This window comes from Macrotis lagotis, chromosome 2, assembly GCF_037893015.1.
Source record: "Macrotis lagotis isolate mMagLag1 chromosome 2, bilby.v1.9.chrom.fasta, whole genome shotgun sequence".
NCBI lineage: Eukaryota > Metazoa > Chordata > Mammalia > Peramelemorphia > Peramelidae > Macrotis > Macrotis lagotis.
Genome location: NC_133659.1, coordinates 219,407,147 through 219,425,388, shown reverse-complemented (window position 1 = coordinate 219,425,388; position 18,242 = coordinate 219,407,147). Strand labels below are relative to the sequence as shown.

Below are 18,242 nucleotides of genomic sequence, written 5' to 3'. Positions count from 1 at the left end.
AAGGGTCTCAGTGTGTGAGGCTCTGTCCTCCCTCCTGGTCTGTGAATGACCATAAGCGCCCCCCTCTGCCACAGGGCTGAGGTGGGGGGGGGGCCTGCTGTTCTGTGTGGGGGCCTAGACTGCGATCAGTATCTGAATGTTTTCAGAGCCCCAGAGTCCTGTTCCAGGGGCAGAGGACAGAGCTCTGCAGTCTCTCTTCACTCCCCTCCCTCAGCTCCATGGGCTCATGCCCTGGAGGCTCCTGCTTATGGGCTCTGCCTGCTTCTATTTCCTGATCAGGGCTGAGGAGAAACCAACCTGCTTGCTGTGTGCCCTGAGGGCTGGGCTCCACATGCTGGCTCTGGCAGAGGTCCCCACTGTTCCCTCACTTTGTGCCCGGTGCTCCCCGGGGTGCAGCTCAGGGAAACTCCCCCGCTGCTGCTGTGACCCATGGCTCCCAGCATCCTGGGGCTGCCTCTGGGAGGCTGAAGTTCTTTTGCTCGGGTGGGCCACCCCTCCGACCCTGGGAAGCAGAGCCTTTCTGCTCTTTTCCAGGTTACCTTGAGTAGGAGAGCTGCCTCACTGGGTCCCTTTGGGGGTTCTGTCTCTCGAAAGTTTAGTTAGAGTCCTTAGTTTCACATTTTATCAGAGAGCGTGTGCCTAAGACTGGATCCCTTCTTGTCGCCATCTTGGCTCCGCCCCCCTCACCATCTTGGCTCTGCCCCCCCTTTTTATTTCTCCATATGAATTTACTTACAACTTTTCCTAACTCATTAAAGTAATTTTTTTGGAATTTTGATTGGCAGGGCACTAAACGAGCAGTTTAATTTTGGTAGAATTGTCATTTTTATTATGTTAGCTTGACTTATCCATGAGCAGTTAATGTTTGCCCAGTTATTTAAATCTGATTTTATTTGTGTGAGAAGTGTTTTGTAACTGTATTGAAAAAGTTTCTAAGCCTGCCTTGCCAAATAGACTCCCAGGTATTGTATATTGTCTGCAGTTACTTTGAATGGGATTTCTCTTTCTAGCTCTTCCTGCTGTATCTTGCTAGTCATATATAGAAAAGTCGAGGCTTTATGAGGGTTCATTTTCTATCCTGTGTCTTTGCTAAATTGCTAATAGTTTCCAGTAGTTTTTTAGATGATTTTTTGGGATTCTCTAGGTATACCATCATGTCATCTGCAAAAAGTGAGAGTTTTGTCTCTTCTTTCCAATTCTAATTGCTTCAATTTCTTTTTCTTGTCTTATTGCTGAAGCTAACATTTCTTTTTGTTTTTGTTTTTTTAGTTTTTGCAAGGCAATGGGGTTAAGTGGCTTGCCCAAGGCCACACAGCTAGGTAATTACTAGGTGTCTGAGGCCGGATCTGAACTCAGGTACTCCTGACTCCAGGGCCAGTGCTCCATCCACTGCGCCACCTAGCCACCCCAATAATGGGCATCCTTGTTTCACCCCTGATCTTATTGGGAATGCCTATAGCCTATCCCCATTGCATATAATGCTTGTTGATGGTTTCAGATAAATACTGCTTATTATTCTAAGGAACAGTCCATTTATTCCTACACTCTCTAGTGTTTTTAGTAGGAATGGGTGCTGTATTTTGTCAAAAGCTTTTTCAGCATCTATTGATATAATCATATGGTTTCTGATAGGTTTGTTATTGATATAATTAATTATACCAACAGTTTTCCTAATATTGAACCAACCCTGCATTCCTGGGATAAATCCTACTTGATCATAATGTTTTATCCTAGTGATAATTTGTTATAATCGTTTTGCTAAGATTTTATTTAAGAATTTTGCATCTATATTCATCAGGAATATAAGTCTATAATTTTCTTTCTCTGTTTTAACTCTTTCTGGTTTAGGTATCAGAACCATTTTGGGAAAGAGTTAGGCAGAGTTCCATCTTTCCCTGTTTTTCATTTAATCTAGGCACCTTATATTTTTGTAAATATTCATCCATTTCACTTAGATTGTCAAATTTATTGGCATAGAGTTGGGCAAAATAATTCCAAATTCTTACTTTAATTTCCTCCTCATTGGTAGTGAGTTCACCTTTCTCATTTATGATACTAGCAGTTTGGTTTTCTTCTTTCTTTTTTTTAAATCAAATTGACCAGAAGTTTATCAATTTTATTGTTTTTTTTTTCAAAAAAACAACTTTGGTTTTATTTATCAGTTTAATAGTTTTCTTGCTTTCAATTTTATTGATATCTCCTTTAATTTTTAGAATTTCTAATTTGGTATTTAGTTGGGGGTTTTTAATTAGTTTTTTCTCTAATTTTTTTAGTTGCATTGATTTATTGGTTGCATTAGTTCATTGATTTCCTCTTTCTCTAATTTATACATGTAAGCATTTAAAGATATAATATATCCCCTGACAGCTGCTTTGAGTGAATCCCATAGGTTTTGGTATGTTGTTTCATTATTGTCATTATCTAGGATGAAATAATTAATTTTTTCTTTAATTTGTTGTTTGATCTACTCATTCTTTAAAATGAGGTTATTTAGTTTCCAATTAATTTTGGCTCTATATCTCTCTGGCCCAATATTGCATATGATTTTTATTGCATTATGATCTGAGAAAGATATATTCACTATTTCTGCTTTTCTGCTATTGATTATTAGGTTTTTATGCCCTAGAACATGGTCAATTTTTCTGTAAGTGCCACATCCTGCAGAAAAAAGGTATATTCCTTTCTATCCCCATTCAGTTTTCTCCAAAGTTCTATCATGTCTTGGTTTTCTAACATTCTATTTATCTCCTTAACTTCCTTTTTGTTAATATTGTGGTTAGATTTATCTAATTTTGAGAGAGGGAGTTTGAGGTCTCCCACCAGTAGAGTTTTGCTATCTATGACTTTCTGTAACTCATTCAGCTTCTCCTCTAAGAATTTGGATGCTATACCATTTGGTGCATACATATTTAGTATTGAGAGTCCTAAACTGTCTATGGTGTCTTTTAGGAAGATATAGTTACTTTCCTTATTTCCTTTTAATGAGATTTACTTTTACAGTTGCTTTGTCTGAGATAAGGATTGCTACCCCTGCCTTTTTCATTTCATTTGAAGCATAATATATTCTGCTCCAACCTTTTATCTTTCCTCTATATGTATCTCTCTGTTTCAAATAAGTTTCTAGTAAGCAGCATTGTAGGACTGGTTTTTAAACCACTCTGCTATTCACTTACATTTTGTGGGAGAGTTTATCCCATTTACATTCAAAGTTATAACTGCTAACTCTTTATTGCCCTCCATGCTATCTTCCCTCTGTGTGTATTTTGCCCCTTTTTTTCACCTTATCCATATTCCCTAGTATTTTGTTTCTAAATACCACTCCTTCAGTGTGTTCACCCCTAATATCCAACCCCCCTCCTCTTTCCTTCCCCTTTCATTTTGCCCCTTCTTCCTTCCCTTCCTTCTGTTTGTTCCTCTTCCTCCCATTTCCCCTCTAAATACTTGAAAGGTAAGACAAGTATATGAGTCTGTATACGGTAATCCTTCTTTGAGCCAAATCTAATGAGAGCAAGATTCAGGCAGTTCTCACCTCCTCCCCTCTTCCCCTCTATTGCAATAGGTCTTTTTTTACCTCTTCATGTAATGCAATTTACCCCATTCAATCTCCTCCATCCTCCTGTCTCTTTAATGTCCCCCTTTTATAGAGATATTGCTTTTAAATCATTGTATCAGAGTCGCAGACAAATCATGAGTTGTTCATCACTACTGGCTAAGGATATTCTCTCTAATAGAGTTACAATTCTCAAGAGTTATGAGAATCTTTTCCCAGGTGTGGATATAGCCAGTTTCATCCTATTGGATAACAGTTTTTTCCCTTTTCCCCCCCCCCCTTTTCCTGTTTCTCTTGAGTCTTCTGTTTGAACACCAAATTTTCTATTTCTTCTGTTTGAACACCAAATTTTCTATTTAGCTCTGTTCTTTTCATCAGGAAAAAGTCTCCTATTTTGTTAAATGTCCAACTTTTCCCCTGGAAAAGAAGGCTCAGTTTTGCTGGATAGTGAATTCTTGGCTGCATTCCAAGCCCACTTGCTCTTTGGAATATCATATTTCAGGCCCTTAATGTTGATGCAGCCAAGTCCTGTGTAATCCTGACTGTGGCTCCTTGGTATCTAAATTGTTTCTTTCTGGCTGCTTGCAGGATTTTCTCTTTTATCTGATAATTCTGGAATTAGGGCCACAAATTTCTTGGTGTTTTCATTTTGGAACTCCAAGTGGGCCAGACAATAGGGGATGCTAGACACTTTTTCTAGAATGTCTGTGACCTTGAATTGTGGCCCACTCCCTAGGCTGGGGTGGGTACGGGTGGCAGTAGGATCTGATTATTCTCAATGTGTGTTGAAGATTCAGGCTATATAATTAATTCCCTTAATCCTCACTCAGCAATAAAGGAGATCTGCTGCCTTCATTTGAGTCTGGGAGAGGTGGGGGGGACTGTAACTGTGTTTTATCTGAGAAGAGTCACTTTTTTCCCTACAGGCATGGGGGGAAGGGACTCATATAGAAACAAGAGGACTCTGCTGAAAACAAGGGGGCTTGTGGCCCTGGTCTTCCAGACCAGCCTAGCAGTCTGGATTGATGTCTAGCCACCATGCTGGAGCTCTCCCACCTGTCACTTACATAAACAAACCTTCCATGGCTATTCTCAGGTTAGTCCCCGGGCCTCACCCTGCTGTCCCTGTGCTGGCTCTCTGCTCTCTGCCCCCAGTTCTTCTCCTTTGTTCTTCTCAGAATTTTGTGGATCTAAATTCTGTTAAGAGGTTTGATTCATATTAGTTCTGAGGGAAAGTCAAGAGAGCTTAGGATAGTGCCTGGCTTCTCTCTGCCAGCATGGCAGGAAATCCCCAAAGTGCTTCTTAACTGTTGGTATGAAACTCTAAAGCTACTCTAAGACTGCATAGTCCTAGGATTCTACAATTTAAGATTTTTAGAACTGAAAGGTTCCTCAGAGATCCATGATGGACAATCTTCACTACAATATATCCAACAAATGATTCTCTAATCTTTGCTTGAAAATATCTACAAAAAGACTTTAAACCTAGACCTCCTAAGATGACCCAGGTCCTCATCACCTCTTGTCCAGTAGACTGCTAGTTGGAATTTTTGCTTCCAGTGACTCCCCACTCTATCCTCCACTGTTATCACATTGATCTTCTTAAAGTATAGGTCTGACATATTGTCACCCATTTCAATAAATTCTAGCAACTCCCTATTATCTAAAGGTTCAAATTCAAAATCCTATTTGGCATTTAAAATCTTTTTACTACTCTATGAACAAATGTTTTGTCATTTTCCAAACGATGTGTAACTCTGCAGTTTCCAATTGTTTGCTACCACAACAAGAGCTACCATAAATGTTTTGGTGGATATGGATTCTTTCTTTTATAGCTTTAGGTTATTACCCCAGTTTACAGATGAAGAAAATATAGCAGACAAAGGTTAAGTGACTTGTCCAGGTGTGGTGTGTTGTTCAATTGGGTATGACTCTTCATAATGCTATTTGGGGTTTTCTTGGCAAAGCTACTGGAGTTGTCATTTTAATGATGAGGAAATTGAGCAAAGTGGGTTAAGTGACTTGCTGAGGGTCACACAAGGTTTGAGTTCAAAGTCCTGAATCAAGGCCTGGCATTCTGTTTACTTGTCCAAGGTAACACAGCTAGGAAATATCCGAGGCAGTATTTGGACTCAAGTCTTCTTGACTCTAAGCCTACAGTTGTAACTGCTAATTTTTCTCACCTGTGCTCTTCATCCCTACCTCCTCCTCACTCTCCTTCTTTGGAACATGGATTTTTCAGCTATCTCTTCACTACAGCTTTATCTCCATCTTCTCTATTGGTTAAACACTCTTTTGCCTACAGGAATTCATAGATATCCCCTTGCATGAAAAATGTTGATTTCTGTGGTAATGTTCTCATGCTACTCTCCGTATCACATCCAGAAAGCTACCTTTAGACAGGGAAGAATTAACAATCTGGCTATTAGCAATTAAGAACAGTCAGTCACTACATGAGTAGTCAGTCATTTGGAATCAGGAGATAACAAATAACAGTTGTCTTTAGATTACAAAGGAGAGCTTGGTAGACTAAAATGTATTGTTTGTTTAAGTGCACTGAACCTTCTGAACTAGCTGGGGAGCTTTTAGATTTAATCACTGATTCCCTTATTGACTCTTTATTTGATATTTTGAATTCTCATCTTTTCTCTGCCCCTTTGGGTCTCTATTCAAAGAGCTGGTAATCCTTCTGGTCAAGATGGGGCAGGAGACCTCCTGTCCTTCAGAGTTTCTAGCTCATTTTTTCAGAGGTGTTTGAAATTTCTAGGATAGGAAACATCCCTCTGGATTTAGTGACTGTCTCCACAAAGTTTGTGTTTTCTTTGCAAAATTTTATGGGAAAAACTTTCCTAGAAAACAATACAAAAGTAAAAATTTCTAATGTGGATACATTGAATCCATAGGAAAGAGGAGGTTAGGTTCCCCCAACCACTAAAACCTGTAATCTTTCATTAGAGATTGCTGAAAATATGCATTTCTGCATAAAATTCTTTACAACAAAACATTAATTTTGATAATAGGCATTTTTTCTTACAACAGTAACCAAAGAATAAACCATAAAATTCCAGGGAAGGGAGGGGAGAGACAACATCAAACAAGACTGCAGAAGAACTGTCAAAAAAAGCCATGGGTGTGTCTACTTCGCACAGTGGATAGAGCACCAGCCCTGGAGTCAGAAGAAAAGCCATCTGTAATTTGCCCTGCAATTCCATGGTTAAAGTGACCCCCATGGAAACCATGGGCTTTTGGGTGAGTCCCTGACTGTGGTCCAAGTTTAGAACTCCCTCTCTGGGAAGGAAGCTCAGGAGTTCATGCTGGTGGAAGGGAAAACTTACTTTAGAGAGAGTAAGGGAATGATCACCAATCATATTTGCCCACAAACTTATCTATTTTTCCATTTTTTTCTCTTCTCTCAGTACACATACTTTAGCAATTTCTAGAGTAAATTCACAAACACTTTTATGAACATTTTTCTTTTCTTTTTGTAGATATAAACTTGCTCATTAATCCTTGTTTTTTCTTTTTTTTTCTACTGTGAATAACCATGAATAATGGCAATCCAAGGTTGCCATAGGTAAAGTGAAAATGAGGTTATTAATAAAATCCTGACGGTTTAGAGAATATTGAGGCTTAATGAGTGCATTGAGAAGCAGTTTGGGGAAACTGTATAATGAACTTAACCCTTTTGTGAGGAAGATTTGGGTTTAGATCCTTCCTCAGGCATATTGCTGGCAGTGTGATCCTGGGTAATTTCTTTATTTTCTGATCAACAAAGTCTTGGGAAGGCCCTAGTAAATGCAAATCAGTCAAAGTCCTGATTTATATTTGCAGAAAGGAGTTTACCCATGACTTTTTAAATTATTGGGAGTTCTCTCAACCTATGAAATAATTCCACAAAAGTCAATATCTACTCTGTTGTCAGCATTCTGACTCAGAAGTGCTTCAGATGTCTTTGGAAGGCACCAATGTAGAAAGGGAGGAAAAAGAATAAAATGGAAGAAGATAAGAGATAAGATCACAGATTTAAAAGCTTAGTCCCAACCTTTCATTTTAAACATGAACAAACTGGGTAGCTGATGCATTAAAGTGACTTGTTCAAAGTCACACAGGTGACAGAACTGAAATTCAAACCTGCTGTCCCCTGATTGTGTTTTGGGAAAGAACAGAAAGAAAGTGGATGAAAAGGAATGAAAGAGGAAGAGAAGGGGATACAGATTGTGTGTGTGTGTGTGTGTGTGTGTGTGTGTGTGTGTGTATGTGTGTATGAGAGAGAGAGAGAGAGAGAGATTTGAACTCAGGCCTTTCTGACTCCAGACCTAGTGTTTTATCAACTGAACTACCTAGTTGTAGGACAAGTAATGAGTCAGATTTGGACATATTGACTTTAATATTTTGTAGACATTCAATTTTACATGTACAATTAGCAATTGGAGATGCAAAACTGAAGTCATCAGAGGGGCTATGGTGTGGTGAAACACAAAAATGTAACTGTTTCAAAAGAATTAAAAAGTAATATCAACAGAAGATAATAGTCATATGCTGATTGTGACCTTTTAAATAATGAAAAACTCCAAAGAAGAAGAGGGGTAAAAAAATGTCATCATGGAAATTTATGGTATGAGAAAATAAAATATTACCTTTTTATTTTATATTTGATTGTATATTGTGATTCATTATATTCTGTAACTGCGTACGCAATGAGTTATGTTCAGAAGTCTGTGAGTCCAGAAGTTCTGTTTTCCTCTGTGAGTTAAGTTTAAAATATGTTTCCCTAGAAATCACTTTAATAAGAAAATGGTTATCTCTATATAATCTTGTATACCAATGTACAATTAAGGAAGATCTATTATATTACTAACAAACCTTAGAGAATGAAGTTAAGCACCAAGAAATCTGTTCTCTCTGTTCAATTAATGAGCAGATGCTCATGTCTAGTCAGTCATATTGTTTTTGATGTCACTATACTCCAGACTTTGTTCTAATCATACTGTTTTCCATTTGTGATGCTTCCAGTTCTTTGATCTTATCAAAACTATACGATGGCTAGTAAGCCCTACCTTGTGGTTTTGGCTTGCTGATGGGTCCAAGACCCATTTTGTTGTTGATTAGAACAACAACTGTTCTCGGCAGTAAAATGAACTTGGTCAAAACTTTATCTCCTCACTTTATCTTAATTTTCAAATGTAGCAAGATCATCTATTTGGACTTGGAAGGGAGTTTTTTAGATGTTATCAAGTACATTTTTCTTCTCATTTTTCAGATGCAGAAACTAAGGTTCAGGAAAAAACTAAGTATTTCACCCAAGGTCTAATAGGTAGTAAGTGACCAAACCAGGACTCAACCCCCAACTGTCTGACTCCAAGTCCATTATTCTTTTCCTGCACAAAATGGCACAATGTGCTTCTAGGTAAAACCGAATGACTACTTGTTGGGTATGTGGTGGAGGGAGGATTCTTAGTGAGTTGGAACTGATGGCCTCTGAGATCCTTTCCAGCTCTGAAATTCCTAAAATTCAGGATTCTTAACTCATCATGTCCCTGTACCACTCCCTCCAGTGGCAAATTGACTTTTACTTCAAAACTGATCAATATACCAGAAGTGTCAGCCACACTGACCTGAATCCAGCCAGAATCAGATTAATGTGTAATTGGGAAAATTTAATAAGTAAAAAATACAATAAAGCACAGATAATATTGCATTTTAAAAACTAAACCAATATATGACCTGCAGGGATATTTAGATATAGATTATGAACCCCTATTCATTTCTATTTGACTTTGACTGCTGTATCCTGTTTTCTGACTACTATCAATATCAGTCAAAATTTTTGTAAATGTCAAAAAATGTTTTAACTTGTAATTGGGGAAAAAGGAAGGCAAAAAAGGAAAGAAATAGAAAAAAATCCAGTGGAATTCCTGTGTCTAAATACCATCCTGTATTTAACTAAGTGTCACTCACTAAAGCAACTGTATCTTATATCTGGTGTATTATCCCAGACCTATTCCTTTGTACTTGCATGTTTACTTTGAGTTGACACAGATAGGTCAGGATTATACCCTGGCTGCCAAGAAGAATGAGAAACAAAATGACTGAGGAGGGGAGTCCAGGACAAAGATGATCAATGAGACATGGGATTTGAGTCCTGGAATGAGCCTTTTAGGTTCCCTAGCCTAACATGTCACAGATGGACATGGAGGACAGATGTAAAATACAAAGGGAAACAAATGGAAGGTGATTAGCACTATCTTCTGCCTTCTCTGTTCAATTCTCAGCTAAAATCTCACCTACAAGAAGCTTACCCCAGTCACCCCTAAAACTAGTTCCTTCTCTCTATGATCATTTCCGATTAATCATATACACATACATACATCATAAATATACACATTCCAATATATTAATCATATCTATTGATAGCTATATTTAGATACATCTAGATTTAGGTCTATCTTGTTTGTACATTGTACTTTATATGTAAACAACTGTTTGCACAGTTTCCCCATTAAACTATGAGTTCCTTCAGAGCAGGAACTGTTTTTTTTAACCTTGCCTGGCACAGTAGGTAGTTAACAAATGTTTATTGACCAAGTGACTAATCACAGTCCCAGCTACACAAGGGAATATTCATGAATCAAGACATCTGGTGAAGGAAATTCAATGGAAGACAAGTACTGTGTTCCTCTGTGACTGTTACAAAAGTCAACAGAAGGGTACAGATAAAGAGGAGCATAACCATTGGAACTGATGGGGAAAAAAAGAAGTTCAAAGGAAGGTGATCTAGTCCTAACAAGATCTAAAATGATATTATAAAGCAACAGTCATCAAAACTGCCTAGAACTGGGTAAGAAATAGTGGAATGGATCAATGGATTAGAAAAGATATAAGAGGAACAGTAGCAAATGACTATAGTAATCTACTGTTTGACAATTCCAAAGACATTAGCTTCTGGGATAAGAAATCACCATTTGACAAAAACTGCTGGGAAAACTGGAAAATAGTAAGGCAAAAACTAGGCATAGACCCACTTCTCAAACCCAATACTTAAATAAGGTCAAAGTGGGTGCAGAATTCAGACATAAAGGGCAATACCATAGACCAATTAAGAAATCAAGAAATATTCTATTAATCTGATCTATGGAAAGGGGAAAAATTAATGAAACAAGAAATAGGGTTTATTATAAATTGCAAAATGCATGATTTTTACACTATCAAACTAAAAAGGTTTTGCATTATTAAAACGATTGTAGACAAGATTAGAAAGAAAACAGAAAGCTAGGAAACAATTTTCAAGAGTGTTTCTGATAAAGATTCATGTCTAAAATATATAGAGAACTAAATCAAATTTATAAGATTACGAGTCATTCCCAGTTGAAAAATGGTCAAAGGATATGAACAAGCAGTTTTCGGGTAAAGAAATTAAAGCTGTACATATATAAACATATATATATATATATATATATATATACATGAATTCTATATATTCATATGAAAAAATTCTCCTAATCATTATTGATTAAAACATTGCAAATTAAAACTATTATGAGGTACCATCTCACACCTAACAGTGACTAAGAAGACAAAAGAGGAAAATGATCAATGTTGGAGAGGTTGTGGGAAGATTGGGGAATTAAAGCATGATTGATGGAGTTGTGAACTGATCTAGCCATTCTGGAGGGCAGTCTGGAACTGTAGTAACCTTTGGTAAATTCTGGAGGAATCCTTGTTTGTTGAAACTGTGTAACTTTGTATTTAGAGACAAGTGTAATTTTTGTAAGATTGTATAAGGTTATTCTACAGTGACTATTTAATTTTTTGTCTTATATGGCAGTAAGTAAATGAAAGGACAATATTTATGCCTCCCAGAGAACTGGGGGATAGGGATATCGACAACATGTTTAAAATACACCCCTATCATTTTACCATGGAAAGCAAAGTTGAGAGGTGGAATGGGGGCAGTATAGTATGGAAATGGACCTGCCTGGAGTGCCCTTACTAGCATCTATTCAGATGGAAAGACAGAGGAGTCTGCTGGGAGAATCATGATGACATGGAATGGAAGTGGATTCTGTTACTAGTTCTGGTCTACTAATTATATGATTAAGAATAGCTTTTTTTTTTCCATGGGCTGTAAAATCAGAACTGGGGAGATTTTCAAAAGACTAAGTCAACCTTCATCTAGTTCCTTTTAGCTACCTTCACTTCAGTTGCTTTCTGATCATTGGATTCCTTTGATTTCTGTGACTAATTAGAAACAATCCTGGAGGGGAGAAGTCTTGAGTTCTCAATGAGACTGTGCAACCTCAAGAAATGGGTCTCAGTACTTGACCTCTTCATTTGTTCTCTTTCCATTTGAAGTGAAGGGATTTGAATCTCCACCCCAAAGAATTCTTAAAGACAAAAGACCACTCCAGGAATCCAGAATTGGAGAGTCTGCATTTTTAAGCCAATACAATTTCAGTGCTCAGAGTTAGCAAGGAATGTCCTTCAGGAACAAAGCCAGTGGAAGGTGAGACAAGGATTCATCAATCAAGTAACATCTGAACATGGACTTCTTGAGTTTTTTTGGATAAATGTTTTGGAAAAGAGCTTGGAGTGTGTCCCTGAGGTATTGAGGAGATATGTTTGTACATTTTTGTTCTTGACAATATCTTTGAAATCAATGTTCTTTGCAAAATCGATTTTATGACAAGTGAATGGATGGAGAGAGTCACTGGAGTTTTTCAGTGGAAGAAAGCAGAGTCCTTAGAGACTTGAGTCAATGGATGTAGAGAAGAGAGACATACTAACCCCCTCAGGGTAACCTAGAATCTCTCTGAGGGCATATACAGCATGTGTATCTAGGAGAAAAATACAGGGTTTCTACTCAAGCATCAACTTATTGGCCGAATCCTCTTGCCTACAAACATACCCCGATTCATTCTGGGAAAAAAAGTTTTAATTTAACCCTAATATCCCTACAAGTTATTATCCTATACCTCTTCAACCTTTCATAGCAAAACCCTTAGAAAACTATATATACACACATATATAATAGCAGCAACAATAATAATAGTAACTTAGAGGTTTGTATACTTCTGACATTGTTATCTCATTATCCACATTTTATAGATGAAGGACCTAAAGCTGAGAAAGTTTGCATGACCTGCCTAATAATAATGTTTTGTTTTTCGTTTTTTTTTTTTAGGATTTTTCAAGGCAAATGGGGTTAAGTGGCTTGCCCAAGGCCACACAGCTAGATAATTATTAAGTATTTGAGCCAGGGTTAGAATCCAGGTACTCCTGACTCCAGGGCCAGTGCTTTATCCACTGTGCCACCTAGCCACCCTGTTCTTCATTTTCAAAGAAGATCATGATATCAGGGATATGATGCCATGGCAAGAACGTGAATTGGATTTGAGTGAAGGGATGTTGTGCTAAGTCACCAGCCTCACTTTCTCCTCCAGAGCCATCTGGGTCCAGTGGCTAGATATGAATCAGGATAACTGGATACATCCATAGATGCAAGGTCATCAGGATTAAGTAACTTGCCCAAGGTTATTCAGCTAGTGTCAGAGGCTGGATCTGAATACCCATCCTCCTGATTCCAAGGCCAGTGTCTTAATGACCTGCCTAGGTTCACATAGACAGTTAAGTGTCTGATATAAGAATTTAAACTCAGGTCTTCTTGACTATAAGAACAATGTTTTATCCGTTTAATCAACCTCTTTGCCTGATTCATTGTCTCTGCTTTACTATCTTCAGACTTACTTCTCAGGCCTTGCAATCTGACTTTCATCCCAGCCACCTGACCAAACTACTTTCTGATTTATCTCTTTGTTGCCTTTATAGCCTTAGAGATAGACAATCAGGGTTAAGTGACTTTTGGAGGGTCACACAGCTAGTGATTGTCAGAAGTAAGATTTGAATTCAAGTCCTTGTGATTCCAGGGTCAGTTTTCTATCCATTGAACCATCTAGTGCCCCTGCTTATTTTTTGGCACTTTGATTACTCATTTTTCAGGCATGTTCAATCCACTCTCTGTGACCCCTTTTGGGGTTTTTTTGGTAGAGATACTGGAGTGGTTTGCCTCACAACAGCCTCTGTAGTAGCTGAAAGGTGACAAATTGAATTGAAACATTCCAAAACCACATTAATTTTTGGCCATGTTGTACCTCCCTACACCCTCTCTCCCCCCCCCCCCCCCAAAAAAAACTTCTTGAGGATCCCAGGTCTTGGCACAATGTGTTCTGAATAAGGCAAACAGTGCTAAGTGACTTGTCCAGGATTAACAGCTAATAAATATCTGAGTTCAAATTAGAACTCAGCTCTTCCTGTTCCCAGGCCCAGCACTCTGTCCATGTACCACCTAGTTACCCTACTTTGAAACTGTTGATCCTTTTGGATCTTTCTACTCCCCAGATTCTTTTGATATTGATCTCCTACCTGTAGCATTCATTTTCAGGATCCTTTCAAAATCATCATCTATGGTCTATTTGTCATATGTGGATATAGCTCAGGGCTTGGTCGTGAGCCTTTTTCTTTTCTGATTCCATGCTCTCTTTTAGGTTTTTGGGTTTTTTTTAAGGATTTTGTTGTTTTGTTTTGGGTTTTTTGCAAGGCAATGGGGTTAAATGGTTTCCTCAAGGCCACACAACTAGGTAATTATTAAGTGTCTGAGGCCTGATTTGAACTCAGGTACTCCTGACTCCAAGGCCGGTGCTCTATCCACTGCACCACCTAGCTGCCCCTCCATACTCTCTCGGTGATATTATTAACTCCCATAAAATTCAATGAGCACCTAACTCTATCAGATGACTTTTTTGTCTACGTATCCAAACCTTATTTTCTCTTTGGTTCAAACCCTGCATCATCAACTGCTTGTTAACTATTTCTCACTGAATCTTCCATAGCATCTCTAATTCAACATGTCCAAAACAGAACTGATTATCTTTCTCCAGTCCTCATAACTTCTCAATTCTGAGAAGGGTATTATCATTCTTCCAATCATTCTTGCTTTTCCTTCCTTCCTTGTTCTTCATGATGATTCAGTCATTTTTTCAGTTATATCCAATGGGGTTTGCCATTTCCTTCTCCAGCTCATTTTATAGATGAGAAAACTGAGGCCAACAGGTTAAGTGATTTGCCTAAGATCATACAGCTAGTAAATGTCTGAGGTCACATTTGAACTCAGGACGATGAGTCTTCCTTACTTCAGACTTAGTGCTTTAGATACTGAGCCATCTAGCTGCCCCTTTCCCCCTAAATGTAAGTAAGTCTCATTGATTCTATCACCATGTTGTCATCTTTCATTTTTTGACTTTGTCTCTTTATCACCTAACACTGTTTAATTGAATTGAAATAAAACAGGAAGAAATGCAAAAGGTGTTGTGTTCAATGCAACTAAGAGAGAGAAATATTGATATCTAAGAGGGATTAGAGAAGTTCTTGAAGGATTATAATATTTATATTGCAATAATGAACAAAAAAATGAGTAGTCATGGTTTGAGTAGTCATAGCTTAAGGTCAAGGAAAGCAGTAGACTTGCTAAAAGAAAAGTCCTTAATGTGTTTAATGATACTCAAAAGAATTGGCATTTGATAAATAACTGATAGGACTTGAAAATAAATTGATGTTCATGGGTAATACACATAAAACCCATATCAGATCACTCACTGTCAAGGGGAGGGAGGAGGGAAAGGAGGGAGGGAAGAAAATGTTGAACTCAAAATCTTAAAAAAAGTAAATGTGGAAAACTCTCTTTGCAGGTAGTTAGAATAATAAATAAATTTAAATTTTAAAAAAAGTAAGTAAATTGATTTTGAATGGCAGGAAGGTGGCGTGAAATGATGGATGGACTCCCTTTCAGAGTGGATCTATGTATGTTTTAGTTGCTTTATGCAGGGAAAGTTACTATGGGCCAAGTTAACTGCTACCCCCCCCCCCCCCAAATTCACAACTTATAGAAAACCTCAGGTCTCTTGAATAAGGGAAGGAATAAAGGTCCTATATAAATGATAAGATCTCAACCATTTTCCTGAAATAGCTTTATACTAGTTGTAATTAAAGCCTACATTTCCTCAAATACCAGACTTCTAAGTAATAAGAAATTATTTCCCTATTTGATTTTATTTTTAATTTTAGTTTAGAACTTTCTAGGAACATTGTTTTCAAAATGTGTTTGGGGTGATTCAATTTAATTAACAAACACTTATTCAGAACACATTGTGCCAAGACCTGGGATCCTCAAGAAGTTTTTTTTGGGGGGAGAGAGAGAGGGGTGTAGGGAGGTACAACATGGCCAAAAATTAATGTGGTTTTGGAATGTTTCAATTCAATTTGTCACCTTTCAGCTACTACAGAGGCTGTTGTGAGAAAAATACTTAGGAAAACGTTAAATCTCTGTTTTTCTTATCATCCTTATTTCTCTGTATCCTGTACAGTCCAGGTATAGACGAGAAATGGGAAAAGAAGCTTTGATAGGATAGTAGGAGCTTGCATCTCTCCAAGTGCTAGTTGTGACTGGTTGTCTCCCACCCCGCCAGACTTGCACTCCTGGCTCCAGCAAGCCTTAACACAGAAAAAGATCTGAAGCCAGATTCCTCTCCCATCCTGTGCCCTAAGGTTGGCATTGCCCGAGGCCTTGTTGAGGTTTGGCTTAGGTCTTAGTCAGGGAGATACCATTGCATCACCATCAGCTCCCTCTATGCCCATCCTTATCTTCCTAACCTTTAAGAGGAAGAACCGCGAGTTGTCCTCCTTTCCCCTGGCCGGATCAGGAAAGAGGCCCCAAAGAAGTCGCCCCTTCGGGGACTGCTCCACCCCCAGCTCTCCTCCTCTGGCCCTCTGGCTTTCCCCCTCCCCTCCCCTCTTCTCCGCTCCTATCCCACCTCGCGCCCCCAAACTCGCGGCATCCCTGACCACCGTTGCTAGGGACCCAAACCTCCTCTACGTGGGGTTCCCCACCTTTTGTCATTTAAATGACAGAGATCAAGTCAGCTCGGACAGCCCGAGATCTAAACTCTCCTCAGGGTAACGCGGCCAGTTTCGATCCCGGAGCCCGGCCCGGACCCCGCTCACGCGGACTCCCGGCCCGTGGTCTGTCAGTCAAGCCCCGCTGTCTCTAGCTCGGATGGCCCTTAGTGACTGACCTAATAACGCCCAGGAAAAGAGAGAACGAGTCCTGTGCAAGCTGTGCAAATGCTTTCTCTGAAACCCTTCTAGGAAGCAGCGTCCACACTCTCCCTTAGCATTTCGGGGAGAGTGGGGTGGCAAATCGCTCCGCTGTCACCCACAACAGGTTTTCTATCCTCCAGGAAAACGTTGCAACACATAGACTCCAATGCTATCCCCAGCTTCTGTCCCAGAGAAATCCCCGTCCTAACCAGAGGAGGTGCAGAAAGAGAAGAGTGATCGAGGAGAGGGTGGTATTGGGGGCAGCTGCTGCACCCCTGGGTGCAGACATAAGGGTCCGAGAGACGTCCCTTTGAGGAAAACAAAAATAAAATGCTGTAGTTCGACTACCTTTAGTGGGTGGCTCTCCTAGGCAGTGTTCGCTTTCCTCGGGAAGGTAAGCCTTGTGCAGGTTTTCCAGCAGGAATGGGAAGACGAGACCCACTCACCTCTCTTCCTACAAGTCACTGAAAAGATTTCCTTCCCCAGTCTCAGTGGCCGATCCCCCTTACCCCCACCCCCAGCTCCTTCCTCCCACCAGTCTCCAGTCCCTGAGCTGAGGAGTGGGAAGGGAGGGAGGGAGGAGCTAAGAGCCCAAGTCCAGCTCAGAGGTGAAGTCACTTTCCTTATCTAGCAAGTGTGCAAAGGCAAAGGTTCTCCAAGTGCCGTGCACAAGAACTTAAAGGAAATGTAGGGAATTTCGGTAAGTGATATAGAGTGATTACATAATTTATTTCATTAGGGCTTTGTTTTCTTTATTTCCCCTACCTCTTAATGATCCTGTTTCTTACAACCCTGATCTTTTGGATCTCTCTCCCCTTATCCAGAGACTATTTTCATGTTAAAAAGAAAAAGTTTAGCAAAACTAGCCTACTCACCAATTATACCTGACAGAATCTCTTACTTCTCTACACATGGTGGAGAAGCTTTTATCAACTGACCTTTGGAACCAAGATTTTTTAAGCTGAGTGCAATAATCTTCCAATGCTGTTTTCATTTATATTCATTTAATTATTATATATCTCTTTCCTCTGCATGTTCCAGTCTGGAATAATGATGTAGGTTCTTAAGAAAGGTCTGAAGAAAGAAAGATCTTATGATCAAGAATGAATTGATGGTGTTGAATAAGTATGGTTAGATTAGACAAATGGGGTCCAAGAACAGATACAATTGATAGGGAACACTTTTGAGTTTTTTCTTTTTAAAACAAGTATATCAAAGTCCTAGTACATTGAGAATTGTGTCAGGTCTTGACAAAACCAATTTCAGCCATTTGTTAGATCCTCAGTAGAGAACTATGTTTGTCCAGATTCTCAGTAGAAAGCTATGTTTGTCCAGGTGTAGAATTTAGGTGGCAAAGGAAAAAATGCAGAAACAAAGTTGTTGTTGTTGTCCATTCTCAGAGGATAAAAACGACACCACCATATGGAAGTCAAGGTAAAAGCTGTCTGTCTATGACTGATCAGATAATACAAACTTGAAAGACTACCACAGATGCAGCATAAATAATCCACATGAATATTTGGAGTGGAGATGTCTCTAAATT

At 38.9% G+C, this 18,242-nt stretch overlaps 1 protein-coding gene across 1 annotated transcript in view; it reads right to left on the bottom strand.

Moving 5' to 3' along the window:
- The window catches only part of LOC141514206 (uncharacterized), a 42,234-nt gene extending 24,959 nt beyond the window's left edge, over window positions 1-17,275 (bottom strand). The window contains exon 1 of the mRNA XM_074224794.1: window positions 17,048-17,275. The gene's annotated coding sequence lies outside the window, so the exon portion shown is untranslated. The remainder of the gene's footprint in view (window positions 1-17,047) is intronic.
- Between the last annotated feature and the right edge of the window lie 967 nt (window positions 17,276-18,242).